The sequence below is a fragment of the Hylobates moloch genome, unplaced genomic scaffold (assembly GCF_009828535.3).
Source record: "Hylobates moloch isolate HMO894 unplaced genomic scaffold, HMol_V3 SCAFFOLD_8, whole genome shotgun sequence".
Taxonomy (NCBI): domain Eukaryota; kingdom Metazoa; phylum Chordata; class Mammalia; order Primates; family Hylobatidae; genus Hylobates; species Hylobates moloch.
Genome location: NW_026652283.1, coordinates 26058784 through 26086719, shown reverse-complemented (window position 1 = coordinate 26086719; position 27936 = coordinate 26058784). Strand labels below are relative to the sequence as shown.

General features: G+C 41.2%; 1 protein-coding gene and 1 long non-coding RNA gene across 4 annotated transcripts in view; one reads left to right on the top strand and one right to left on the bottom strand.

Annotated features, from left to right (window-relative positions):
* SMCO2 (single-pass membrane protein with coiled-coil domains 2) overlaps nt 1-155 on the bottom strand; it is a 34129-nt gene extending 33974 nt beyond the window's left edge. For both annotated transcript variants that reach the window (XM_058442932.1, XM_058442938.1), the window contains exon 1: nt 7-155. The gene's annotated coding sequence lies outside the window, so the exon portion shown is untranslated. The remainder of the gene's footprint in view (nt 1-6) is intronic.
* On the top strand, nt 73-27353 carry LOC131384072 (uncharacterized). Of its 2 annotated transcripts, XR_009214566.1 has the most exons (5): nt 73-170; nt 6161-6430; nt 9147-9402; nt 13646-13824; nt 27285-27353. It is a non-coding gene; the product is annotated as an uncharacterized LOC131384072 (long non-coding RNA). The 2 variants fall into 2 exon arrangements; XR_009214565.1 differs by lacking the exon at nt 6161-6430 and having other exon boundaries at nt 84-170.
* Nucleotides 27354-27936: the final 583 nt, after the last annotated feature.

Here is a 27936-nt window from a genome sequence, read left to right as displayed (position 1 = left end):
ATATACCTGGAGATAGCTTTGCTCTTCCCAATTTGGTAATCCCGAATATCTATGAGTTCAATGGAATAGACTAGCAACAGTCATGCTTTCCTGTTCCTGTGGTGCCAGAGCCTCCTTTCCTCAGCACCAAAGGCAGAGAGGAACCATTTGAGTGGTAAACACCAAGGCAGGTAAGTGTGCAGTTGGACTTTCCCTTTATGACATTTCACTTGGAATGTAGTGCCTGTAACCCCCCTCACAAGATTCCAGGTGTGCAGTGCTCTCCTGACTGGCTTCTACCTTGCCCTTCTAGCCTGCCTCTCAGCCTCCTCACTTCTCTTGCTAACTCTGGAAACCAAGTCCTTCTTCCACCCCAGCCCTCTGTCCACCCATCTCCTGGCCTCTGATATGGTGTTCTGGGATGCTCTTCCAACCTCAGCTTCTTCTGCCACATCTGCTCCTTTTTTCTCTCACCTGAACAGAACATCTGGCTTTCCCACAGAGGCTCAAAGACTGACAATGAAGGACGTGTCTTCTACCAGTAACAAGCAAGCATTTGATCTTCCTTTTTTTTTTTTTTTTTTTTTTTTTTGAGTCAGACTCTCGCTCTGTCGCCCAGGCTGGGGTGCAGAGGTGCAATCTCAGCTCACTGCAACCTCCACTTCCAGGGTTCAAGTGATTCTCCTGCCTCAGCCTCCTGAGTAGCTGGAATTACAGGCACGCTTGGCTAATTTTTATATTTTTAGTAGAGACAGGGTTTCACCATGTTGGCCGGGCTGGTCTCGAACTCCTGATCTCAAGGGATCCGCCCATCTTGGCCTCCCAAAATGCTAGGATTACAGGCGTGAGCCACTGCACTGGGCCCAAGCATTTGATCTTCTTTCAAACCAGGGATGCTCCTACTTTACACCTCTGTGACCTCGTCTCCTTCGAAGTTCCTCTTATTATCACACTTTTACGACACACCTTCACCTTCTTCCAGGACTTCAGTGCCAGGCTCACATTTCCCTCTCCCATTATTCTTGGTGAACTCAGCACCCATGGAAAGGGCCTAACAGTCTGACCTTACAAGTCCTAAGCCCCTGCTCTTAAGACCCTCCTCTTCACCTATCAAAAACATTCAGCACCATGGAGATAAAATACAGAACAGTTCTTAAAAACATAAACTTTAGAATCACATCAGTGTTTGAAACCTGGTTTTGTCATTTATTAGCTTTTTGGTTTGGGTTAAAATTTAATCTCTTTGTCTGAAAAATTGGTTTACTAAGATCTACCTAATTGGCTTGTTGAGACGTTAAAGGCACCAGGTGAGGAAGAAGTTTCAGGTAGAGTGGCTGACGCACAATAGGTGCTCAAAAAATGTTGTCAAAGGAATGGAATGAATGCATACATGGTAGGCACAATTTTTATGGCAATATTTTAGGTCTCATTATCACCCTGAGCATTTCTTCAGCCAAAAGCTCAAGTTCAGATGTGTCCCTTTTCTTATGGTCTGTACAGCATGCCCTACCTAGTTAGGAACCAGACTCCATCAACAGCTCTTCCACAGTGCCTGCTGGGCTAGTATCCAGCCTTCAGTCCCCACCTTATGTCATGACTATGCTCCTACCTTTGGTTGTCCTGGGTGACCTCATATTTCTTTAGGAAAAATCACAAAATTCTTACGACTAGTTCCATCACAAAATAACAATAATAGTAATAGCTACTACTTGCTGAGTGGTTACTAATGTGCTAGGCAGTCTTCCAAGTGTTTTACATATATTACCTAATTTAATTCTTACCACCTTTTGAAAAGGAAGGGATCTTGGATTTAAACCCAAATCCAGTTAGTCTGGCTCCAGGGACCATGCCCTAAAGCAGCACTGTATAGACCACACTTAACACACTGGGTTCTCACAGGTACTCAGCCAAACGCTTTTCTCTCTCTCTCCTTTTTTTTTTTTTTTTTTTTTTTTTGAGACAGGGTCTCCCTCTGTCGCCCAGGCTGGAGTGCAGTGGTAGGATCTTGGCTCACTGCAAGCTCTGCCTCCTGGGTTCACGCCATTCTCCTGCCTCAGCCTCCTGAGTGGCTACTCAGGCAGGACTACAGGCACCTGCCACCATGCCCGGCTAATTTTTTTTTTTTTTTTTGTATTTTTAGTACAGATGGGGGTTTCACCATGTTAGCCAGGATGGTCTCGATCTCCTGACCTCGTGATCTGCCCATCTCAGCCTCACAAAGTGCTGGGATTACAGGAATGAGCCACCGTGCCCGGCCTCTTTTTTTTTTTTTTTTTTTTTTGAGACAGGATCTTGTTCTGTTGCCCAGGCTCATTGCAGGTTCAACGTCCTGGGCTCAAGCCATCTTCCCACCTCAGCCTCCCGAGTAGCTGGGACTAGAGGCACGCAGCACCACACCCGGCTAACTTTTGTATCTTTTTGTTTTTTGTAGAGACAGGTTCTCACCATGTTGCCCAGGCTGGTCTCGAACTCCTAGGCTCAAGCAATCCTCCTGCCTCAGCCTCCCAAAGAGCCAGGATTATAGAGATGAGTCACTGCACCTGGCCTCTTCTGAGTCTCTGGTTAACTCCAAAATATATAGGCCCCAACAGCTGGTTTCTGTCTTCCTCAGCTCCTTCCCACTCTGCCAGCCCCTGAACGCTGCCAGCTCCCTCTGTGGGCGGTGACCTCGCCTCTGCCTTACTGAGCTGATCAAGGCCAGCTGATGAGAATCTTCTCTCCACTGCCAAACAACTGTGTGTAGCCTTTTTTCCATTCAAAATATTCCCGTGTTTTCCCTCATCATCTCCCACTCCCCTTCTATCTCAGAGAAAGCATACGTGCACTCTCTTTCCTAAGGCTCCGTTTGTTCAGACCCTTGTTGGTTTTTGGGGATTCTATTCCATTAATTATAAACGCTGTTTGCAATTTCAAAACCTCTGCTTGGGTGCCTCTGCTGGCATTCCACTGGGAGCTCCCAATTTCTTTGAGGAAACATGTATAAGTATACTTCTGACATCCTCAGGCTCTACCTCCGCACTGTTGCTTTGCTTCTGTATTTAAACCTGCTTCTGTTTTCTCTCTTTTAGGAAAAAATGATTTCTTCACTTTGTATTTGGGCTGCCATCTTCTCTCTCTCCTTCTTTTTAATAAAGATTTCTCATGACACATTGCTCATTACATATTCATATTTTAACTGCTTGTGGTATGGCTTGTTGATTGCAAGGTTTTTTTGTGTGTGTTTGTTTTTTGCTTATTTTCATAGTTTGAGAGCTGTTAGTCATCCAATTTCCCTGGTGGGTTGGGAACAGTGCATTTGTTTCTCACACTTATTTGACCCCAGAGCCTTTTCTGTGCTCAAAGCATTGTGTTTCATGGATTGTGCTTTGGGAAACCCTTTTTAAAGATTATAGAGAAGCCTGGCACGGTGGCTTACACCTGTAATCCCAGCACTTCGGGAGGCTGAGGCGGGCAGATCACGTGAGGTCAGGAGTTCAAGACCAGCCTGGCCAACATGATGAAACCCCATCTCTACTAAAAACACACAAAAATTAGCCGGACATGGTGGTGAGCACCTGTAATCCCAGCTACTCTGGAAGCTGAGGCAGGAGAATTGCTTGAACCCTGGAGGCAGGTGTTGCAGTGAGCCGAGATCGTGCCACTGCACTCCAGCCTGGGCAACACAAGCGAGACTCTGTCTCAAAAAATAAATAAAGAAATAAAGAAATAAAGATTATAGAGAACGTAAGTGAAGTTCCCAGCCTACGGGAAGAATCACAAACAGCAGCACCCACAAACACAGGGCATCCTCATAGTTGCATCTTGGATCTCATGACCTTGATCTTGACAGCTTGCCTGAGCCATCTCTTCTCATCCAGTGTTGTAACCTCTTGGTGCTGCAGAAACGGACTTCCTCCCAGGCCGGCAGCTGGCTCTAACCCCAACATCTGCTCCACTCTAGCAGGAGGGATGGTGTAGTCCCAGCTTGTCCCACCTGCCAGCCACCAGGCCACCCCCTGCCCAATGAGTCCTGAGACATGACACTTAAGAAGGGTGTGGGATCCCAGAGAAAACCCTAAGCCCTAAATATGTTAGCAAAAGGCTTCGCCGAGGGCCCAGAGATTTCAGGAAGTAAACTTAGAGGGGAGTAAATATGTGTTGATTTATATTCCCACAGGAATCTAAGCCTTTTAATGAGCACCTTTCCCTGGAGGGGTTTGTAATATTTTAATTTACTCTCAATTACTATTGTGAAACTAGTAGTTAAGTAGGCTACGCTGGTTTGAATGTGCCTCTTTTTAAACTGTGCCAGTACAGACAGATATCTGCACACTACTGAATACCTCCGAGCTTCACTTCTCTCATTAACAAAACGGGGAAACAATAGCTACCTTGCAGCTTACTGTAGGTATGCAGTGGCTTTATTGTACATAAAGCTCCTGGAACACAGTAGGCGTTAAAAAGAGAAGTGACAGTCTGGAGGAGTCAAATACATAAAACCTCAGGCGGCAAAGATTTTGACCTCCGGGAGAAAAAGAATATTATTCATTCTACATCTGGGAAGTCCCTGGCTTCTAGCCCTTTAGTAAAATGATAAAATCACTGTTTTTAAGGAAATTGAGTTCAAAGAAAGAAAAGGGAGTAAGGGGGAGGGAGAGAAACTGTGTCATTTCCTATGATAGTAAAGAAAGTCCTTGAAGGCTGAAGCTCTCCCGTTAGACTCTAAGCAAGAGTGATGTCAGAGCTGGAACTATAGAAATTGTTAGCACGTCCAATGAACGAAATTAGAGCAGGTAGTTCCTACAGGGCTTCATAGATACTTAGGAAAAAAACATCATTGTGAAATCCCCTTACGTGGTGGTAACAGCAACCTCATCTCTATTATCAAATATTCATCAGTTGCAAATCTAAGGCTTTGTGTTAAGTAAGGCAGGGAATAAAAGGATGTCCAAACAGTCTTTAACTTCAGTTTAGATAAAGATAAATAACAACAATAGTTAGTACATGTTGATTGCAAATAATGGCATATGTAAGTGCTACAGGATTGTAGAGAAAGAATTATGGAAAGAATGCCTACAGAAGGGTAGCGTGGATTTTCTAATACTTTCCAAGAGTTTCACACAGTAAAAGAGACCTGAATCAAATATTGTTCTGATGAATGAAGAAGAGGGAAGAAAGATTTCCAGGGAAGGGGATTTTTCTTAAATGCCAAGGTAAGGGATTTAAATTTACATAGAAGTTGATGAAAAGAAAGTTTGTCTGACAAATTGTATTGTATAAAAGTAATTGTAATTCAATGAATGTTTTAACCAATTAAACAGAAGAGAAGGCAATGGTGGAAGACACTTTTATATAAATAAATATTCATCATCATATCTGTACAGCCAACTCTCCTTATCTGTGGGTTCTGTGGATCCAAAGTATTTTAAACATTATCCTAAGCGAACTAACACAGAAACAGAAAACCAAATACTCCATGCTCTTACTTGTAAGTGGGAGCTAAACATTGAGTACACATGAACACAAAGGAGGGAACAACAGACTCTGGGGCCTACTTGAAGGTGGAGGGTTGGAGGAAGATGAGGATTGAAAAACTACCTATTGAGTACTATGCTATTACCTCGATGATGAAATAATCTGTACACCAAACCCCTGTGACATGCAATTTACCTGCATAACAAACCTGCACATGTACTCCTGAACCTAAAAGCTAAAAAATATCTTAAACAATATAAAATAACAATACAACAATAAAATAATAAAAGTTTAAAAACAATACAATATAATATTTACATAGCATTTACATTGTCTTAGGTATTAGAAGTAATCTAGAACTGATTTAAAGTATACATAGGAGGATGTGCATAGGTTACATGCAAATATTACACCATTTTATATCAGGCACGTGAACATGTGGGGTGGTTCCTAGATTTCAGAAAGGAGGAAAGAAAAGGGAAAAAGACAGGAAGGCAGACAAGCTCACTGGCAGAAGGGAGGTAGCGAGGATTTCTGTGCCAGGACTGACTTGGTCATATCATGCCCTTGCACACAAACCATGTCTTCCTTTCTAAAACCTGGCTTGAAATTGATGTCAGGACATGGTTTCTGGGCTGTTGGAAAAGGAAGCAGTGGTTTCTGGGCACTGGTGTGGGTTTTCCAAGACAAGCCCTGTGAGTCTCATTTCCTTTCCTTTGCACAACAGAGCTAAGGCTTTTGTAGAACAGTCGAACCTTGAAGAACACGGATTTGAACTGCTAGAGTCCACTTACATGAGGGTTTTTGAAAATAAAAGTTACCCCGAGTGTGCCTGCCTCTCCTGCCTTCCCTTCCACGTCCTCCACCTCTTCTGCCTCTGCCACCCCTGAGACAGCAAGACCAACCCCCGGCTTCTCCTCCTCCTCAGTCTACTCAACATGACGATGACAAGGATGAAGACCTTTGTGATTCACCTTTATGATTCACTTCCAACATAGTAAATATGTTTTCTCCTCCTTATGATTTTCTTTATGACATTTTCTTTTCACTAGCTTACTTTATTGTAAAAATATGGTATATAATACAAATAACATACAAAATCTGTGTTAATTTACTGATTATGTAATTGATAAGGCTTCTGGTCTACAGGTGGCTATTAGTAGTTAAGCTTTGGGGAGTCAAAAGTTATACATGGATTTTTGACTGTGTGTGGGGTTGGTGCCCCTAACCCCGGCATTGTGCAAGGGTCAGCTCTATTTATTAAGTACCAATAACTGTCCTAAACACCTTGCATATATTAACTCATTTAATTCTCAAAATAGTCTCATGTAGTTGGTATCATTGTCTCCATTTTACAGATAAAGATGGTCTCACAGAAAAGTCACGCAGCTGGGAAGTGGTAATACATGTTACATATGATTTAGATCTAATTTTAAAAATAGTTAAAATTAATTTTAGATTTAATTTTAATTTAAAGGCAGATGAGAACTTGTGATAGGTTTATGCTACTTATTTCCCAATATGTATTCTCCCCTTTTGCTGTCATAACAGAATCCTGAGGTTTTAGCCCAATGCGTGCCTGCACAGAATAAAAACCACATTCTCCTGCCTCTTTTTCCTCTCCAGGTGACTAAATTCTGGACAATGTGAGTTAGGTGGAAGTGTCATGGGCAACTTAAAATGAGAGGCATGCCCTTTGTTCCCCTTCTCCTCCTCACTGGTGGGGATGTGAGGATGTGAGTGTGATGGCTTGAGCAGCTATTTTGGGCAATGAGGAAGCCCACACCCTAAATGATAACCCATTGGGATAGGAGAGCAGACAGCTGAAAGAATCACCATCCCTGTCCAAATCATGAATATTTATTTATTTATTTATTTTAACTTTTATTTTTGGTTCCTGGGTACATGTGCAGATTTGTTATATAGATAAATTGTGTGTCACAGGTTGTGTGTACAGGTTATTTTGTCACCCAGATAATAAGCATAGTACCTGATAGGTAGTTTTTGATCCCCACCTTCTTCCCATCCTGCACCCTGAAGTAGTTCTCAGTCTGTTGTTCCCCTGTTTGAACCCATATGTACTTGATGTTTAGCTCCCACTTGTAAGTGGGAACGTGTGGCATTTGGTTTTCTGTTTCTGTGCTAGTTTGCATAGGATAATGGCCTCCAGCTCCAACTCTTTCAGCTCCATCCAAGTTGCTGCAAATGAATGATCTCGTTCTTTGTTATGGCTATGTAGTAGTCTGTGGTACATATACACCCCATTTTCTTTATCCAGTCTACCATTCAAATCGGGATTTTTCTTTTTTTTTTTTTTGAGACAGAGTCTCGCTCGGTCGCCCAGGCTGGAGTGCAGTGGCACAATCTTGGCCCACTGCAAGCTCCACCTCCCGGGTTCATGCCATTCTCCTGCCTCAGCCTCCTGAGTAGCTGGGACTACAGGCGCCCGCCACCACACCTGGCTAATGTTTTGTATTTTTAGTAGAGACGGGGTTTCACCATCGTCTCGATCTCCTGACCTTGTGATCCGCCCGCCTCGGCCTCCCAAAGTGCTGGGATTACAGGCGTGAGCCACCGTGCCTGGTCTTTTTTTTTTTTTTTTTTTCAAGATAGAGTCTCGCTCTGTCACCCAGGCTGGAGTGCAATGGCGCAATCTCAGCTCACTGCAACCTCTGCCTCCCGGGTTCAAGCGATTCTCCTGCCTCAGCCTCCAGAGTAACTGGGACTACAGGCACCCGCCACCACACCCGGCCAATTTTTGTATTTTTAGTAGAGATGGGGTTTCACCATGCTGGCCAGGCTGGTCTCGAACTCCTGACCTCAGGTGATCCACCCACCTTGGCCTCCGAAAGTGCTGGGATTAGAGGCGTGAGCCACTGTGCCAGGCTGGGAATTTTTATATAGAAGAATAAAACTCTATCTTTAAGCCATGTTAATTAGGGGTTTCTATCACTCACAAAAATTTAATGTAGATAATATTAAATTTAATTGTTTGTAGACATTATTTAAACTTTTAAAAAACCTTTATTTACCCTACTTATAAGTTGACTTATTCCATTTATAAGAATTGCATAAGTGCTTAGAAAACTTTTACTTATGCTTATAAATCCCTTCAGGCCTTTGAAATGTTTGAGAGGAAAATATATAAAATGCATAAATTTAATTTAAACTCTTTCAGGAAGTTTAATTAACTAGTTGGTAAATGAGGTTAATTGTTTGAGGAATTTAATCTGTTTAATTTATTCATTAATTGAACACTCATTAATCAAAGAATGTGTGAAAGTAATGCTTTTTTAATAAAAATTAATTTATAAATAGAATACTAATGTGCTTAAGTTAAATTTAGATTAAAAACTGTTTTTAAATTTGTAATTTAAATAATGCATATTAATTTAAGCACAAGCAGACACAATTAGTCTTTTCTGCATACAAAACCTTTTCTCAGACGTTTAACAATACAGCTGACAGCAGATGAGAAAAATGGAGACACTGAGGAAGCTGCAAATATGTGAGGAATGAGAAGAAAATTTTAATCTTTCTGCTGGTGCAAAACAAAAAAGAATGAGATAGAACACAGAGTTTCTCACATTCTTTTTCCAGCTAAAACATCAACCATCCTACCTCCCCTAAGATGAGATAACAAAAAGATATTACATTTTATTTTTAACCAGAAGTACTGGTTACAGAGTTTTAAATTATTATGTCTTATGTAGATTCTGACTTCACCTGTAGTCCCAGTGACTTTGTACAGAAATCAGGAAGATGCTTTGAAAGAAACACCGTGCAATGAAAGTGCTACTGATGTGCCTAGCATTGACATGCTTTTGACTGCAAAGACTTGAGCCCACACGTCGCCTGAAACCTTCAGTCATTCAAAGCTGTGATTTCAAGACCCAGATGCTGACAGCTGCTCAGAATGCTTCTCAGGAAGAGGCTGGGACTTCCAAGACCCCATTCCTGGGTGGAGTGGTGAGTGGTCCTGATACTGTGAAAACTCACAAAACACTATGTAATCATACCAACCGCGTGAGACTATTTTGAGAATTAAATGAGTTAATATATTCAAGAGACTTTGTGAGTGGGACAAAGAGAACTCAGAGAGTGTCTGATCTACCATGGCTGGCTACATAATTTGGGGGCCCCAATGAAAAATGAAAATGTAGGATCTCTTGTTCAAAAATTATTAACAATTTCAAGACAGTGACGGCAGAACCTTAAATCACATGTGAGGCTCCTGGGATTGCACAGATCTCAGGCCTTCAAAGCTGGTTAGTAATTTGTGTGGCCTGGGGAGTCAGGGTTCAGGGGAGGGTTGTTAGGCCTGCCACCAAAAGGACGAGAAACTGATCGGGGTGGCCAACCTCTGCCCTCTAGACCAGAGGTCCCCAACCTTTTTGGCACCAGGGACCAGTTTCGTGAAAGACAATTTTTCCACAGACAGTGGGAGGGATGGTTTTGGGATGAAACTGTTCCAACTCAGATCATCAGGCATTAATTAGATTTTCATAAGGAGTACAACCTAGATCCCTCACATGCACAATTCACAGTAGGGTTTGCACTGCTGTAAGAATCTGATGGCTCTGCGGATCTGACAGGAGGCTGAGCTCAGTAGCAATGCTCACCTGCCTGCTGCTCACCTCCTGCTGTGCGGCCCAGTTCCTAATAGGTTACCAGTCCTAACTGGTACCTAACAGGGTACCAGTCCACAGGCTGGGGGTTGGGAGCCCCTGCTCTAGACCAGCACTGATGGTAGGTTTTATACATCAGTGAAATTTCACTTAAAAGTTTGGGGAAAAAAATGATTCTTCTACTAGGAAAAATTAAAAGGAAGAAAAAACGAAAAGGAAGAAACTGATTTTATTCCTTTCATTTTATACTTTAAATAATTGTTAAAAACCACACAATAGTCGGGTGCAGTGGTGCACACCCATAGTCCCAGCTGCTCAGGAGACTGAGGTGGGAGGATCGCTTGAGCCCAGGAGTTTGATTCCAGCCTAGGCAACATAGCAAGACCCCATTCCTCCCCCTCTGCCGACCAGGTTACACACTAAGAACAGCTTTTCATTGTAACAGTTCAAACAATATAAAAATATACAGACTTTAAAAATGAGGAAACCCTTTACTTGCCTTATAATTCCACTTCTCACCCCAGAGTTATCACTATCTTGATATGTATTCTTCCCAACGACATTTATCCATGTGTTGATGCATATCTATATACATATAATGTCTTTTATATACTCCAATACTTCTTTGTTATTTCGTTTTTTTGAGATGGAGTTTCACTCTTGTTGCCCAGGCTGGAGTGCAAAGGCGTGATCTCAGCTCACTGCAACCTCTGCCTCCCGGGTTCAAGCGATTCTCCTGCGTCAGCCTCCCAAATACCTGGGATTACAGGCATGCACCACCACGCCTGGCTAATTTTGTATTTTTAGTAGAAATGGGGTTTCGCCATGTTGGCCAGGCTGGTCTCAAACTCCCAACCTCAGGAGTTTGGGATCCACCCACCTCAGCCTCCCAAAGTGCTGGGATTGCAGGTGTGAGCCACTGAGGCTGGCCTCCAGTACTTCTTTGTATATAACATTGCTGTGATCATGCTACATGTTCTGTCCTAAACCTTTTTATTTCTTCATATGTCATGGAACATTCCATGTTAGTCTTATACATCTTCTTCATTCTTTTTAATTATTGCATAATATTTCACAACATAAATTATCCTAAAGGATATAAGCCATTGATTCCTCCTATTCCTGAATATGTCATTTCTTTTCAATTTTGGGGGGCTGTTATTCTTATTACATACAATGCTACAATGAATGTCCTTGTTTGTGCTTCTTTTTGCACATACAAGACTTTGTTCTTTTTGGGGGGGGGATAGATACCCATAAGTAGATTTGGTGGGGCAAGAGAAACTGAGATGCAAAAATCCTACTCCACAGCACGCAGGTTTTAATGGTAAAGTTGATCAAAAAGACAATAAGCTTGCTAAACTTATAAACTGTGTTCTTCTGAAAGCAATTTGTGATTTTATACTAAAAGCCCTACAAATGTATCTTGTCTTTTGACCCAGAAAATGTGCCTCTAGGAATAATCAGAGATCTTTGTGAAGACACCTCTCTATAAAGATATTCATAGCTATTCTATTTGTAATAGTAATAAATATTTTGATATTCACAAAGCTTGTACCAATATGCCCACTGGACTGTTAAAATATTAAAAATCATTTGTTATAAATGATACATAGATGCTACTTGGAGTGCTTCTCCCAAATGCCCCCACATGCCTGCCTCCTGGATCCTCCCATGAAATTAGGCCCTGCCATTCAAACACCAAAGTTAATGCCTGGAACAGTCTGGGGCCTCCAGAACCCAGCTCTGGTCTGACAGCCTGGTCATCCTGAGTGATGGGTCCACGCCCTCCTGGCTGTTAAATGCTTTCTATGTATTTTCAATTTAATTCCTGGAAATAATGCAAAAGTTCAACAATAGAAATTGATTAAAAGAATTATGATAATGGAAGGCCATGCAGCTATTAAAAATGGTGCTCTGCCATGGAATACTATGCAGCCATAAAAAAGGATGAGTTCATGTCCTTTGCAGAGACATAGATGAAGCTGGAAGCCATCATTCTCAGCAAACTAACACAGGAGCAGAAAACCAAACACCACATGTTCTCACTCATAAGTGGGAGTTGAACAATGAGAACACATGGGCACAGGGAGGGGAACATCATACACTGGGGCCTGTTGTGGGGTGGGGGGCCAGGGGAAGGATAGCATTAGGAGAAATACCTAATGTAGATGATGGGTTGATAGGTGCAGCAAACCACCATGGCACATGTATGCCTATGTAACAAACCTGCATGTTCTGCACATGTATCCCAGAACTTAAAGTATAATAGTAAAAAAAGAAATTTGCCAATCCAAAATATAGAAAATAGGAATTAAGCTATGTGTTTAATACCACAGAAAAGGCAGGTAAAGAGAATTGTAAAACGTTCACATGGAAACATTTTAAAACTCCAACCCTATCGCCCATTATCATCCTATAAATAATTGGATGCAGAAGTGTCCTTTTAAAACAAAAAGGTGCTCTGAAGATATGATTGGAATATATTGCCAAGTGAGGGGAGAAAGTAGTATACAAAACAATATTCATTATGTAATCCCATTGGAAACATTTATTCATATTGATTCACAGAGAGGGCCAGGCATGGTGGCTCACACCTGTAATCTCAGTACTGTGGGAGTATGAAATGGGAAAATCACTTGAGCCCAGGAGTTCGAGAGCAGGCTGGGCAATATAGTGTGGCCCATCTCTACAAAAAATTTAAAAATAAGCTGGACATGGTGGTGCACGACTGTGTTCCCAGCTACTCGGGAAGCTGAGGTGGGATGATCACTTGAGCCAGGGAGGTTGAGGCTGTAATGAGCCATGATTGCGCCACTACACTCCAGCCTGGGCGACAGAGTGAGACCCTGTCCCCCTCCCCCACAAAAAAAAGATTCATAGAGAAAGGCTAACAGAAACAAAAATGTCAACAATGGTTATATCTGGATGATGAGATGATACTTGATTTTTGACACTTGCTGTTGTTGCTTACCTGCAGTTTTCATTTCTTTGCAATAAGTTTGGCAAGTCTTATAATTAGGAAAACAATGTGTTGCTTTAAAAATAAACTAAAACTAATGTTAGTTAACAGGAAAAGGCAGGCTTTTTTCTTGATTTGTGCAACATTTGCTGTACTTGCTTGAATTCAGCCCCCTGGGGCAGGGACTAAAGGGTAAGCCAAGAAGGCTGACAGAAGCTCAGCAAAAACATCTGGAGGGATGGAGGCTGGGGATGGAGGGAGGAGAGGCAACCATATCGGCCAACATTCTGTCTCCTTTCACTCTTTCTACTTCCTTTTGTTCAGACAGTTCATTTTGGTGAGGCCGCAGGCATTTTTGAAATTCTGCAGCATGGGGAGCTGCCAGGGTCAGCCTTTCTGTTCTTTCATGTCTGAGCATATGTGACAGTTTTTCAGAGAATATATATAAGGGAATGTTCCATTCTCTAGCTGGGCTTTCATCCAAGGTATAGATTTTCAGAGCTGTGGACACAGCCACTGAAATAGCACTCACATGCCCCGGCACAGGATGGGGCAGCAGCTTTTATCTCAGCAGGCTCTGGTTAGAATGGTCTTTTCATAATGAGAAACCTTTGAACAACAGGGAGCGTACCCAAGCCGCAAGGAAGACTCTTGACCACATTTGGAGGGCTGACACGGAACATGTCTTCCCATCTGGCCGATTCCTGGAGAAGGTACTCTCATGGCCAAGGACCTTGTACGATATGATGGATGCTCAACTCCAGAATTTTACCTGCTTAAAAACTGGGGGCCAATCTACAGGTATGTCTCCCTTTGGCCATTGGGATAGCAACTTGAAATGCTCAGTGAGACCCAGGAGGAGCAGGCCACGGGCTCTAATACTCTGAGATTGTTGGCATCAAACAGAACTCCAGAACCGTAGACTTCATGGGACATTTTTACAGCCATGGGCCTAGGAAGAAAGCTACAATTCCCATAGTAGGTGGTCCCTTAGTGATGGATATCAGAAATGAACCTTCTTCTGAAAAGAGAACCACCATACAATCCAGCAATCCCACTACTGGGCATCTTCCCAAAGGAAAGTAAATCAATATATCAAAAAGATACCTGGCTAGGCATAGTGGCTCTTATCTGTAATCACAGCACTTTGGGAATCTGAGGTGGGAGGACTGCTAGAGCACAGCAGTTTAAGACCAGTCTGAGGAACACAGTCAGATCCTATTCTACAAAAAATAAAACATTAGCTGAGTGTGGTGGTGCACACCTATAGTCTCAGTTACTTGGGAGACTGAGGTGGGAAGATTGCTTAAGCCCAAGAGGTCAAGGCTGCAGTAAGCCATGACTATGCCACTGCACTCCAGCCTGGGAAATGGAACAAGACTCTGTTTCAACAAGAACAAAAAGACACCTGGACTCATATGTTTATTGCAGCACTATTCACAATAGCAAAAATATAGAATAAACCTAAGTGTCCATCAGTGGATGATTGGATTTAAAATGTGGTAGAATGTGGAAAGATAGACCATGGAGACTCAGGAGGGTGAAGGAGTGGGAGGGGAGTGGACAACGAGAAATTACTTAATGGGTACAATGTATGTTATTCCATTAATGGATACCCTAAAAGCCCAAACTTGACCATTACACAATCTATGCCTGTAACAAAGTTGCACTTGTACAATTTATACAAAATTTATACAAACTTAATTTATACAAAAAAGAAGTGAGCCTTCTTTACCCCCACTTTCTCTAGTATCCACCCTCTGACTCTGCAATCCTTCTGATAAAGCTTCATTCCTCAGTCTGATTAAAGAACAGGTCCTTGCAAAATTGTAAATATCCTTGGAACAGTGTCCTATCAGCTATGACCTCTTAAATTTGATTGAATTTATTGCATCCCACTCCTGCCAGTTCACAGATATTCCCTGCAGAGAGAGGGACAGATGTAAGGTGACTTGAAGAGTGGTAATAAAAGGTCCCTATGATGGATTTCACTTCAGGAAGACAGGCCCAGGAGGATTCTAGAAGAGAAGGCAAGAATGAGGGTAGTTGGGACAGGAGTGGCCATGGAACCAAGAATATGCACAGTTCTCATTATTCCTCACGAATCCTCATTATTCACAGATTGCATATTTGCTAATCCACCTACTAAGTACAATTTATTTGCAACCCCCAAATAAATATGCTTCATGCTGTTGAGGCAGACACGTGCAGAGTGGCAAAAGTTTGAGTCACACAATGCACATATTCATTTAAAGTGGACTCCAAGTGTAATGCTGAGGTGCTGTCCAGTGTTTCTAAGCTCAGGAAGGTTGTGAGGTGCTTTGTGGAGAAAATACACGTGTCAGATAAACCTTGTTGCTGGCTGTGAACTGGATGTTAATGCATCAACAGTAAATATTGAGCACAGTGTCTTTAAACAGAAACACACATAAAACAAGGCTACATACTGATCATTTGATAAAAATGTGACTAGAGAGGGGACCAGCAGGGGGAGGTTGGGGGAAAGAGAAGAGACAGAAATGGATGACCGTTATAACCCCAATGCGGAGTGCTCTCCAGCCCAGGGCCTCCCTCTCTCCACAATGTCAGGCTGAGCCTCCAAAAGATAATGTTACAAAAGAAAAAAAAAATGTGACTAGAGGCTTGAAAGAGCCTCACCCTGTATTTCCCCTAGGAGCAACAGTTTTGCATTTGCTAATTCAGTGTTCACAGCGACTCTACAGAACAGAACTACCACGTATAATGAGAATTAACTGTAATCTGAAATTTTGGACAGAGAACAAATAGTAAATGGTAAACAACTATCTGTAGTAGTAAAACAAATGACAGATATATTTGTATCTTTCTATTATTTACATGAGAAAAGATGAATGAGAGCCTCAGCTTGGCAATTTGTAAAGTTTATCAAAATCTAGAATTCTTTGGAATAAATCAGTGTCTCGTAAAGTTTCTAAAATTTCTCTTTCACTCCCTGCAAGGAATTATTCAGGGCAGCAATTCTTTCCCTGTGAGGATAGCCTCGTTCAGGGACACACCTTTGCAGTACTCACCGTATGAAGCCAATCACACACAAAGACCAAGAAAACACCACCTAAAACGATTTAGCCCATTTTACCTTAATATAGAATTGTTATCATTTAATTTTATGAGACAGGCAAATATTCTTGAAAGTCAATTTCTAAATAGCTATAAGAATACTTACTTAGAAAAACTCTAGGAACAGTCCTTCACCAATGAGCATTCTTTTTAACATCCCCTATTCTCTGTTCCTGGTTTAGATAAAGATTGGCAGCCCTGCTCCCTCTGTGAGGACTTTGGGTTGTGATCCTCCTCGTGCTGATTTACCAGTCCTGAAGCATGGCTTCCCAGGAGCCGCTGAGGGTACTCATCTTCAGCACACTGTTTTCACTGAAGGAATGGTCCTAGCCTTACTAGTGTTGGATTTTAACAAACTAGGTGAGAAGAAGCCTCAGCTAGTTGATAAAATTCATTTGTAATGAGGACACAGATGTCCAGTGGAAACTGGGCATCAGAAGAAACAGGCGAGGTCACGTGGTGCTTGTCAGGCAGCCCAACCTAGTTGGTAGGGGTGGGCAGGGAGGGAGGAGGGACAGAGAAATAGGGTGCCCGCCTCCTTCCCAAGGTAGGGATTGCAAGGCCTGAATCAAGAAAGGAAGGTCAACAGCCTTGAGGAGAGTATGTTTTGGTGACCAGGTGTGACCCTCAGAACAGGACAGGCAGCCAGAGGCTCCACAGACCTCTCCCCTGAGAGGAGCAGAGCTGAGCTGGGAAGAACGCTGTGTTCCTGCATGTGGCCCACAGATTCATTCCTCACAGCATTTGATAAGATTGACTTAAGAGGAGACCATTATAATTGGAGTAGGGATCATGAGCTAAAACTGGCCGATGAATGGACGGAGGTGAGAACGAATGAAGGGAGGCAGCAGAGGCAGGGCTGCCTGCTTGAGTCTTTCAACAGTCCTACAGGAAGGGCTTGGCTGGAGATTTGGACCCACGTAGCCAGGCATTAAAGCCCAAGAAATGGGCTCAGCCCCTCATTTTGGTTCTCCAGTGGGGGAAAATCAGCCTTGTAAGAGCTTGTCATTGTATTATAGGACAAAAGGGAATACCCAGCCAGAGAAACAGAAGTCCAATGTACCAAGAGGGGAGTGGGACATAATTTGTGTTATCAGTGCATCATTCAATGGATTGATATTGGATATTTTAATTTTTCCCCCCTTCAAGGGACCAGATGAGAACTAAATCTGTATAAATCCTTGGGTGTGACCTTTAACTCAATCCAAGGCACAATAGATTTTCAACCACATTTTCTCTGTGCACAAAAAGTTTCCAAGAAGGAAATGGAGGAGAAGCCTCATTACTCCCTTCTGTCAGTCTCTTACTCTGATCCCTCCATGAGCAGTTTCCTGTGTTTCTCACAATTAATTTTAATAATTTAATTTTTGCAGAGAATTCTGTATAATTGAGAAAGTATGTCAACTTGTTCCTATAATTTTTTCAGAAGTATGCAGCGGGTGACAGATTTTGTCCCTTATACAGATAAAGATAACGAAAGTATGAGATGTTTGTTCATCCAACTGTTGTTTATGTAAAGATCAGAGCAAGTATTTCGATTGAGTAGTTCAAAGAAACACCTTGATGACCTTTGCAGCTTATCTAATAATGCTGGCATTATGTTTTCTTTGTGATCATGGAAGCGGGTGCAGGGGTGGCATGATTTATAATACAACAGTCTTCGGTTTAGCCAGTCTAGAACACTTAGGAGCTTATAATCAGGTCAAGTTTTCAGACCCACACAAAGCCTGCAGGGTGGCTGAGACCTAGGCTGGCCTTAGTCCTCAACTTTTTGAGCCAACATACACTTGAGTCTGCAGTGGATGGACAGTTTCCCTCCACTTGCCTTCTCTTTCTCCTCTTTCAAAGTCCTTCTGTCTTTTACCCCTTTGATTCTGGTTTGACAATTCCATTCTTCTCTCATTATTTGGTCAACTGGTAGACTACGTGTAGGAGCGGGAGACTGAGGGGTTTAGAGAATCATGTGGCTGGAGAAGGAGGGTAGAGGATGTCAGAGTGACCTCCCAGTGAATTATCAAAAAGACCGTAAGACCTTTCTCAATGCAAATGTTAACCTCCAGCTAGTACATATTAAGCTGATTATTCTGCTTATAGGTCATTTGTTTACTGCCTCACCTTGAACCACATTATAAAAGGTTCCCTTGTTTACTTTTGTTTAGAACTGGAGAGAGGATTTTAAAAATTTAATCCCAAGGGTCCCAGAGCCTGGCTTAAGGAGCTTAAGGATCTGCTGGCCCCAGTTTAAGTTTTGTTCTTCTGACACAATGCCGAGAAAAGCATTGATTCCAGCTCAATTCTCGGGTTTGTTTATTTGGTTTTGCTTTTATGCAGTTGGGGGGAAAATAGAAAGAAAAATGGCATTAAGTTCACGTGTGGCCACCCTTTCTATTTCAACAAGTAGTATTCTACTAAACTCAGTAAAGACTTGCTGCTTGGGAGAACTAAGGCGGAGGGCACTCTTCTTTATCGTGCAATTCTGACCTGGCAGACATAGCATTCTGGGTTTACATCTATTACGTCACTAATCCTGACAACAACTCTGTAGGGTACTTGATAATATTCTCAATTTAACAATGAGTAACAACAAGGAGGGTGACTTGTTCAAGGTCCTACAGCTAGTAAGTGGTAAATCAAGAACGTAAGTCCAAAATTTTCTAACCGGAAAGCTAATAGTTTCTTTACTTGTTTCTAAAAACATGTATTTAACTGATAACTTTTTTTTTTTTTTTTTTTGAGACGGAGTCTCGCTCTATCGCCCAGGCTGGAGTGCAGTGGCGCAATCTCGGCTCACTGCAAGCTCCGCCTCCCGGGTTCACGCCATTCTCCTGCCTCAGCCTCTCCGAGTAGCTGGGACTACAGGCGCCCGCCACCACGCCCGGCTAATTTTTTGTATTTTTGGTAGAGACGGGGTTTCACCGTGGTCTCGATCTCCCGACCTCGTGATCCGCCCGCCTCGGCCTCCCAAAGTGCTGGGATTACAAGCGTGAGCCACCGCGCCCGGCCAACTGATAACTATTTTTGAGCATCTGCGATGTGTCAGGTACTGTGCTGGAGTGGAGAATGCAAGCATGCGTAAAGATACAGTTCCTGTCCCTACGGAGATTGCAGGCCACTTGGCTCTGGTCAGGTGCAATGTGTTAAGTGCTAGGGAAGGTTGCAGTGGCAGCACATAGGAGAGGCACTCGGCTGAGTTTCTGGGGCTCAGACGCATCAGTCCAGAGAAAGTACATCTACAGAAGCCCGAAAACAGTTTCTCAAATTTAATAAAATACCATTTTTAGATATATTTACCATTTTTAAATGCAGTTCAGTAGCAATAAATACATTGATATTCTTTGTTTTGCCTTTATTCCCCTCCCCTTTGCTGCCTCTGGCAACCACCAATCTCCTGTCTATCTTCATGAGATTCACTTTTTTTAGCTCACACATATGAGTGAGAACATATGATATTTGTCTCTCTGTGCTTGGCTTATTTCACATAACGTAATGGCCTCCATTTCTATCCATGTTGCTGCAAAGGGCAGAATTTCATTCTTTTTTTATAGCTTAATAATACTCCACTGCGTATATATATATCACATTTTCTTTATCCATTCATCCATTGATGGGCACTTAGATTCATTTCATATTTTGGCTATTGTGAATAGTACTGCAATAAACACGGGTGTGCAGCTATCTCTTTGATAAATTGATTTCCTTTCTTTCACATATATACCCAGGAGTGGGATTGCTGGATCATATGGTAGTTCTATCTTTAGTGTGTTGAGCAGCCTCCATACTATTCTTGATAGTGGTGGTACTAATTTATACTCCCACCAATAGTGGATGAGGGTTCTCCTTTCTCCATGTCCTTGTAGGCATCTGTTACTGCCTGTCTTTTTGATACAAGCCATTTTAACTGAGGTGATAGATACAATCACACTGTGTTTTTTATTTACATTTCTCTGATGATTTAGTGATGTTTACAAATATTGTCTCCAATTTGGTGGGTTGTCTATTCACTTTGTTAGTTGTTTCCTTTGCTGTGCAGGAGCTCTTTAGCTGGATGTAATCCCAATTGTCTATTTTTGCTTTGATGGCCTATACTTTTGAGGTCTTACACAAGAAATCTTTGCCCAGACCAATGCCCTTGAGTATTTGCCCAATGTTTTCTTCTAGTAGTTTCACAGTTTAAGGTCTTAGATTCAAGTTGATAATCCATTTTGATTTGATTTTTGTATATGTTGAGAGATAAGGGTCTAGTTTCATTCTTCTGCATATAGTTATCCAGTTTCCCCAGCACCATTTATTGAAAAGACTGTCCTTTCCCCATTGTATGTTCTTGATGCCTTCATCAAAGATGAGTTGGTTGTAAATGCGTGGATTTATATCTGGGTTCTCTATTCTGTTCCGCTGGTCTATGTGTGTCTGTTTTTATGCCAATATACTGGCATACTGGCATAAAATCATGCTGCTTTGGTTACTATAGCTTTGTGGTAAATTTTGAAGTTAGGTAGTGTGATGCCTCCAGCTTTATTCTTTTTGTTCAGGATTGCTTTGGCTATTTGAAGTATTTTGTGGTTCCATATAAATTTTAGGACTGTTTTCTCTCTTTCTGTGAAGAATGTCATTGGTATTTTGATAGGGATTGCATTGAATCTGTAAATTAATTTGGGTAGTATTGTAATTTTAACAATATTAATTATTTCAATCCATGAGCATGGAGTATCTTTCCATTTTATTGTGTCCTGTTCAATGTCTTTCATCAGAATTTTATTGTTTTCCTTGTATAGATCTTTCACTTCTTTGGTTAGATTGAGTCCTGGGTGTTTTGATTTCCTTTACAAATTGTTCACTGGTGGTATATATAAATACTATTGATTTTTGTATGTTGATTTTGTGTCCTGCAACTTTATTGAATTTATCAGTTCTAATAGTTTTGTGGTGGAGTCTTTAGGTTTCTCTAGGTATAAGATTTGTCACGTGCAAACAAGGCTCATTTGACTTCTTCCTTTCAAATTTGGATGCCCTTTGTTTCTTTCTTTTGCCAAATTACTCCGGCCAGGACTTTTCAGTATTATGTTGAATAATAGCGGTGAAAGTGGACATCCTTGTGTGGTGCCAGTCTTTAGAGGAAAGGCCTTCAATTTTTCCCTATTCAATATGGTGTTAGCCATGGGTTTGTCATAGATGCGCTTCATTATTTTGAGGTATGTTCCTTCTATACCCATTTTGATGAGACTTTTTATCATAAAGGGATGTTGAATTTTATAAAAATGTTTTTTGGCATCTATTGAAATAATCATATGGTTTTTGCTCTTAATTCCATTAATGTGATATATCACATGTATTGATTTGCATATGTTGAAATATCCTTGCATCCCTGGGATGAATCCCACTTGATCATGGTGAATGATCTTTTTAATGTATTGTTGAATTCAGTTTGCTAGTATTTTGTTGAGGATTTTTGCATCTATGTCCATCAGAGATACGACCTGTAGTTTTCTTCTTTTGTGATATTTTCTTGTCTGGTTCTGGTACCAGGGTAATGCTGGCCTCATGGAATGAACTTGGAAGAATGTCCTCTTCAATTTTCTAGAATAGTTTGAGTAGGGTTGGTATTAGTTCTTTACATGTTTGGTAGAGGCCAGGCACTGTGGCTCATGCCTGTAATCCCAGCACTTTGGGAGGCCAGGGTGGGAGGATCACTTGAGCTCAAGAGTTCAAGATCATCCCGGGCAACATAGTGAGACCTTGTCTCTACAAAAAAATCCAAAAATTGGCTGGGTGTTGTGGCGCATGCCTGTAGTTGCAGCTACTCAGGTAGCCAAGGCAGAAAGATCACTTGAGCCCAGGAGGTTGAGGCTGCTGTGAGCCATCCACTGTACTCCAGCCTGGCTGACAAAGTGCGACCCTATCTCAAAAAGAGAATGAATCAATGGTTGGTAGAATTCAGCAGTGAAGTCATCAACTCTGCTTTTCTTTGATAAGAGGCATTTTATTATGGCTTTGATTATTGGTTTGTTGAGGCTTTCTATTTCTTCATGTTTCAATCTTGGTAGGCTGTATGTGTTCTGGAATTTGTTTCTTCTAGGTTTTCCAATTTGTTGGCATACAGTTGTTCATAATAGTCTCTAATGATTCTTTGTATTTCTGAGGTCTCAGTTTCTATGTCCCATTTTTCATTTCTGATTTTATTTATTTGAGTCTCTTTCTTTCTCTTGCTCTTTTTTAAATTAGTCTAGCTAAAGTTTTGTTGATTTTATCTTTTCAAAAAGCCAACTTTTCATTTCATTAATTTTTTTTGTCTCAATTTCATTTATTTCTGCTCTGATTTTTATTATATCTTTCTTTTTATTGATTTTGGATTTGGCTTGTTCATGCTTGTCTAATTCCTTGAGGTACATCATTAGGTTCTTTATTTAAAGTCTACTTTTCTGATCTAGGGATTTACTGCTATTAACTTCCTTGTTAGTACTGCTTTTGTTGTATCACATAGATTCTGGTATGTCGTATTTCCATTTTCCTCTGTTTCAAGTCATTTGTAAGTTTCTTTCTTAATTTCTTTATTGACCCATTGGTTGTTCAGGAGCATGTTGTTTAATTTTCATGTTTGTTTATTTTCCAAGGCTGCTCTTGTTATTGATTTCTAGTTTTATTCCATTGTGGTCAGAGAAGATATTTGATATGATTTTTATTTTTTTGAATTTATGCAGACCTAAGATATGGTCTATTCTGAAAAATATTCCATGTGCTGATGAAAAGACTATGTATTCTGCACTAGTGAGGTAAAATCTTCTGTAAATGCCAGTTAGGCCTATTAGATATAGTGTGTAATTTAACCCCACTGTTTCCTTGTTGATTTTTCTGTCTGGATGATCTATTACCGTGAATGAGGTGTTAAAGCCCGTACTATAATGGTACTGCAGTCTCTCTCTCCCTATTAATGTTTATATTTTTGGGAGCTCTGGTGTTAGGTGCATAGATGTTTATAATTTTTATGTTCTCTTCCTGAATTGACCCCTTTATCATTATATAGTGACCATCCTTATCTTTTTGATGGTCTTTGATTTATAGTCTATTTTGTCTGATATAAGTATAGTTAGTCATGCTTGTTTTTGGTTTCCAGTTGCATGGAATAGCTTTCTCAACCCTATCACTTTCGGTCTATGTGTATTTTTATAGGCGAAGTGGGCATCTTGAAGGCAGCATGTAGTTAGATATTATTTATTTATCATTCAGCTCCTCTATGCCTTTTTTTAAATTATTTTTTTGAGATAGAGTCTTACTCTGTTGCCCAGGCTGGAGTGCAGTGGCACGACCACAGCTCACTGCAGCCTTGACCTCCTGGGCTCAGGCGATTCTCCAATCTCAGCCTCCCAAGTAGCTGGGACTACGGGCATGTGCCACCGTGCCCAGCTAATTTTTATATTTTTTGTGGAGACATGTTTTGCCATGTTGCCCAGGCTGGTCTCGAACTCCTGAGCTCAAGTGATCTGCCCACCTCAGCCTCCCAAAGTACTGGGATTATAGGCATGAGCCACCATCCCCAGCCACTCTATGCCTTTTAATTAGAGAATTGAGACAATTTACATTCAGTGTTAGTATTGATAAGCAAGGACTTACTACTGTCATTTTGTTGCTTGTTTTCTGTGTTTTGAGACTCCTCTCTTGCTTTGTGGTTAAGTGATTATCTCTAGTAGTATGTTTTAAATTGTTGCTTTTTATTTTTAGTGAAGCTACTATAGGTTTTTTATGCTGTGGTTACCTTGAGGCTTACAAAAAACATTTTATAGATATAAAAGTTATTTTAAAGAGATGACAACTTATCCTAGATCACAAATAAAAGACTAGAAACAAAGGCAAAAAAAAAAAAAACAACCCCACAGAAAATTCCACACTTTAACTCCACCACCCCCAACACACATTTTGACTTTTAGTTGTCTCAATTTATTTTAATATTGCCTATCTCTTAACAGGTTGCTGTACCTATTGTTGTTTTTGTTAGATTTATCGTTTAGGCTTCATTCTAGAGTTATGAGTGGACTGCACACCACAAGTATAATAATAGAGTCTTCTGGGTTTGTCTGCGTATTTGCCAGTGGATGTTATACCTTGAATAGTTTTCCTTTGCACGTTAGTGTTTTTTTCTTTCAGATTGAAGAACTACCGTTAGCCTTTCTTGCACAACAGAACTGGTGTTGGTGAATTCTCTCAGCTTTTGTTTTTCTCTAAAAGATTTTATCTTTCCTTCAAATGTGAATGACAATTTTGCGGATGCAATATTATTGAGTGACAGGTTTTTTTTTTCTTTTAGCACTTTGAAAATGTTTTTCTATTCCCTCCTGGCCTCTGTGGTTTCTGTTGAGAGGTCTGTGGCCAGATGAACTGGAGCTTTTTAATATATTATTTGCTTCTTATCTCTCACTGCTTTTAGGATCTTCACTTCATCTTTAGCCTTTGGGAATTTGACCATTAAATGCCTTGGGGTAGTTTTATTTGGGTTGAATCTGTTCGGTGTTCTAAGACTTTCCTCTACCTGCATATTTATATATTTCTCAAGTTTAGGGAAGCTTTTTATCATTACTTCTTTGAACAAGCTTTCTACCTTTTGCTGTTCCTCAGTTTCCTCTTAAACACTAATAATTCTTAGATTTGGTCTTCTGAAGTTTTTTTCTATATCTTGTAGGTAGGTGGTCTTTGTTCCTTTTTGTTCTTTTTATTTTTTCCTTCTCTATGTATTTTCAAATGCCAGTCTTCAAGCTCACTGTTTCTTTCCTCTGCTTGGTTCATTTTGCTGTTGAGAGCCTCTAGAGTTTTTCAACTCAGCAAATGTATTTCTCAGTTCCAAGATTTCTGTTTGAGTTTTAAAAAATCATTTCAATGTCTTTGTTAGATTTCCCTGATAAATTTCTGAATTGTTTTTCTGTGTTATCTTGGAGATCACTGAGTTTCCTTAAAACTGCTATTTTGAATTCTTGGTTGGGGAGCTCACAAATTGCCATCTTGTTAGGGTCAGTCACTGGATTTTTGCTTTGTCTTTTTGGCAAGGTCATGGTTTCCCATTTGCTTTTGTTTCTTGTGAGTATATGTCTATGTCTTTGCATTGAAGGATTAGTTATTCAAGTCACTGCCTCCTTTTCAATTCTAGCTGATCTTAAGCTAAGGTTCACCTTGGCTATAATAAATGGCTGAAGCACTGCCTGTCCCAAATGGGGACGGTCCCAAAGGGCTTATCCCAGCAGTGTGGGAAGGCTGGCTAGGGGTTCGTGCCCAGGGGGCCTGGGGAACATACCTCCTAACAGCCACTTTTATCTGGTGTCTCCTTTGGCCAAGTTACAAGCAGAGTTTCTGGGCTGAAGATGGTAGCCCTGCCTCCCTAATTGTCTCTGCCTATCCTTAGGGATATTTCTCCCATGAAACAGTCCTAATGCTACTTGTGGGTTAAGGCAAGGACAGTTCTCCTGCCAGAAAAACCAAAAAGGTGAGGAAGCTTATTAACCATCTCAATTTCACTTTTCCAGTGCAGAAACCATAAGTTGGAGGGGGATTTTCCATGTGGTTCATGTCTTGCAGAATGGGGTGGAAGGGGCATTGCAGATGCAGAAGTCTGGTTCTCCTACCACTGTCTAAGAGTTCTTCCATTTCTCTGTGGCCCCAGGAACTGTCTCATCCTCATACTTGAGCTCTGGTTTGTTGCTGGTGAAGATCTCAGTCCTATATATTTCTTTGTTTGTTTTCTTGTGGGGGAAATGGTGGGTGGGTGGGTGGGTGGGTGGGGGGAGAAACCAGCTTGCTTCTATGTGGCCATTTTGGAACTGGAAACTCCAATCTCCTATATTTGCTAAACTGGCAACTCTAACCTGTAAAGGATTGATATAGATAGATGAATGTTTGTTGAATGAATGACTAATGTGGTTGATCAGATGTATAGAGTAAGAAGGAGAGATAAGTGAATGATGTCTTCCAGGTTCCTGGTTTGGAAACTGGGCAAATATCGGTACCCTTCAGAAAAATAAGGACAATAGAGGAAAAGCAGGTGGGGGAAGAAAGGCAAAGTGATGAATTCCATTTTGGACAGGTTGAGGTTAAGTTCTCCCTGGAACATATTAATAGATATGACCAGTAGGCTGTTGGCTGCATTGTTCTGGAGCTAAGGAGAAGATCAAGATGGAATCATAGGTTTGAGAGTTATCATCAGTTGATGGTAGTAAAGCTATAGGAGTGGATGAAACCACAGAAAACAAAGCAAGTAGAAAGCAGGCCTAGGATGAAGCCTAAAGGAACTCTGACATTTGAATGGCCAGCGGGTTAAAGGAAAACCAGGAGTGAGGTATCACAGAAGCTGAGGGAGGAAGATTCAAGAAAGGGAAGAAGTGGTCTGCAGTGACTAACATTCCAGAGAAATAAATGCTAAAGAACACCAAGAGGTCACTGGTGACCTTGAAGAGAAGCATTTCAGTGGAGGAGGTGAGGCAAGAAGTGAATTGGAGGAGAAGTGAAAGCAGGAAGCCTGGGAGTGCAGGCAAGTCTCATAAAAACCCAACTGTGAAGAGGAGGGTGGTCACTGGAGAAACACATGGGGCTTAAGGATGATTGTGTTTGTGATCAGAGTGAACAGAGCAGGTTTAAATGCCCAAGGGAAGGATTTAGAAAAGATGGAGATGTTGAAGATACAAGAGAGGGAGACAGACTGAGGTGTTGCGGGGAGATCAGATACAGAGCCCAGGTGAAGGGGTCTTTCGACAAAAGGAGCTCTCCTCCATATTGACAGGAAGGAGGCTGGAGCTGCGCATGCAGGTGAACTGGTAGTTTAGGAAAAGGAAACCGATTTATGGCAGGAGAGCTCTGTGCATAGATTCTTTCCCCTAAAGAACCCCCTTCCCTTTGTGACCTGTTCATGCCAGTTGTACTTATAATATTTAACAATGTGAGCTGAAGGAATCAATTTAAAATAAAATCGAGTGAAATAAAATCAAACTAAATGAAAGCTATGCTTTGGGAAAATCCTTTAAAAGGTGAGTTGCTACTTTTTTGGGTCAAAGTAGGTGTGGGCAAAATCAACCATAAAAGTTTGGATTTAAAAAAAAAACCCAAAATTGAGTAGGATTTTCACCTGTATTGCTTTACCTAAAAAGTCCAAATTGGACATCATCAATGATAAACCATTGCCATTATTTTTGCAGAACTCCAATTTACGGACCTTCTCCAAAAGGTGTTGGCTCTAACTCAGATGATTAACAAATGGATGCCCACTATGTTTTGTTTTTGTTTTTTGAGACAAGGTCTTTCTCTGTCACCCAGGCTGGAGTATGGTAGCACCATCATAGCTCACTGTAGCCTCGAACTCCTGGGCTCAAGTGATCCTCCCACCTCAGCCTCCCAAAGTGCTGGGATTACAGGTGTGAGCCACTGCACCCAGCCCCACTTATGTTTTAAGTTAAAATAAAATGTCTACATCATATATATGTTTCTTTTTTGGTGATTTCCTGCTTTAATAAGCCTTTTCAGTTAATGCAACAATGTGTAGTCCCAACCACATCCCATAAGGGGGTTTCTGCTGTACTTTCATGGTGAACATGGCAAAGTGATATGCACAGTCATCTTTTGTAAGGGCAATGTGGTGACATGGAAAGTTTGAAGAAAGTGAAAAAGTCTGAAATTGCTGTTAATACGGAATGGGCAAGACAACTGGCTTCATAAATATATGTAGCCTTACCGTCATGCCCTATGTGCCTATATCTAGCCCATTACCAGGAGGGGCATGATCTTACCACCTTACTCTTAGCTAGCTCACCAGGAACATACTTGGGGGTCAGTGGATGGAGCTTTCCTTTA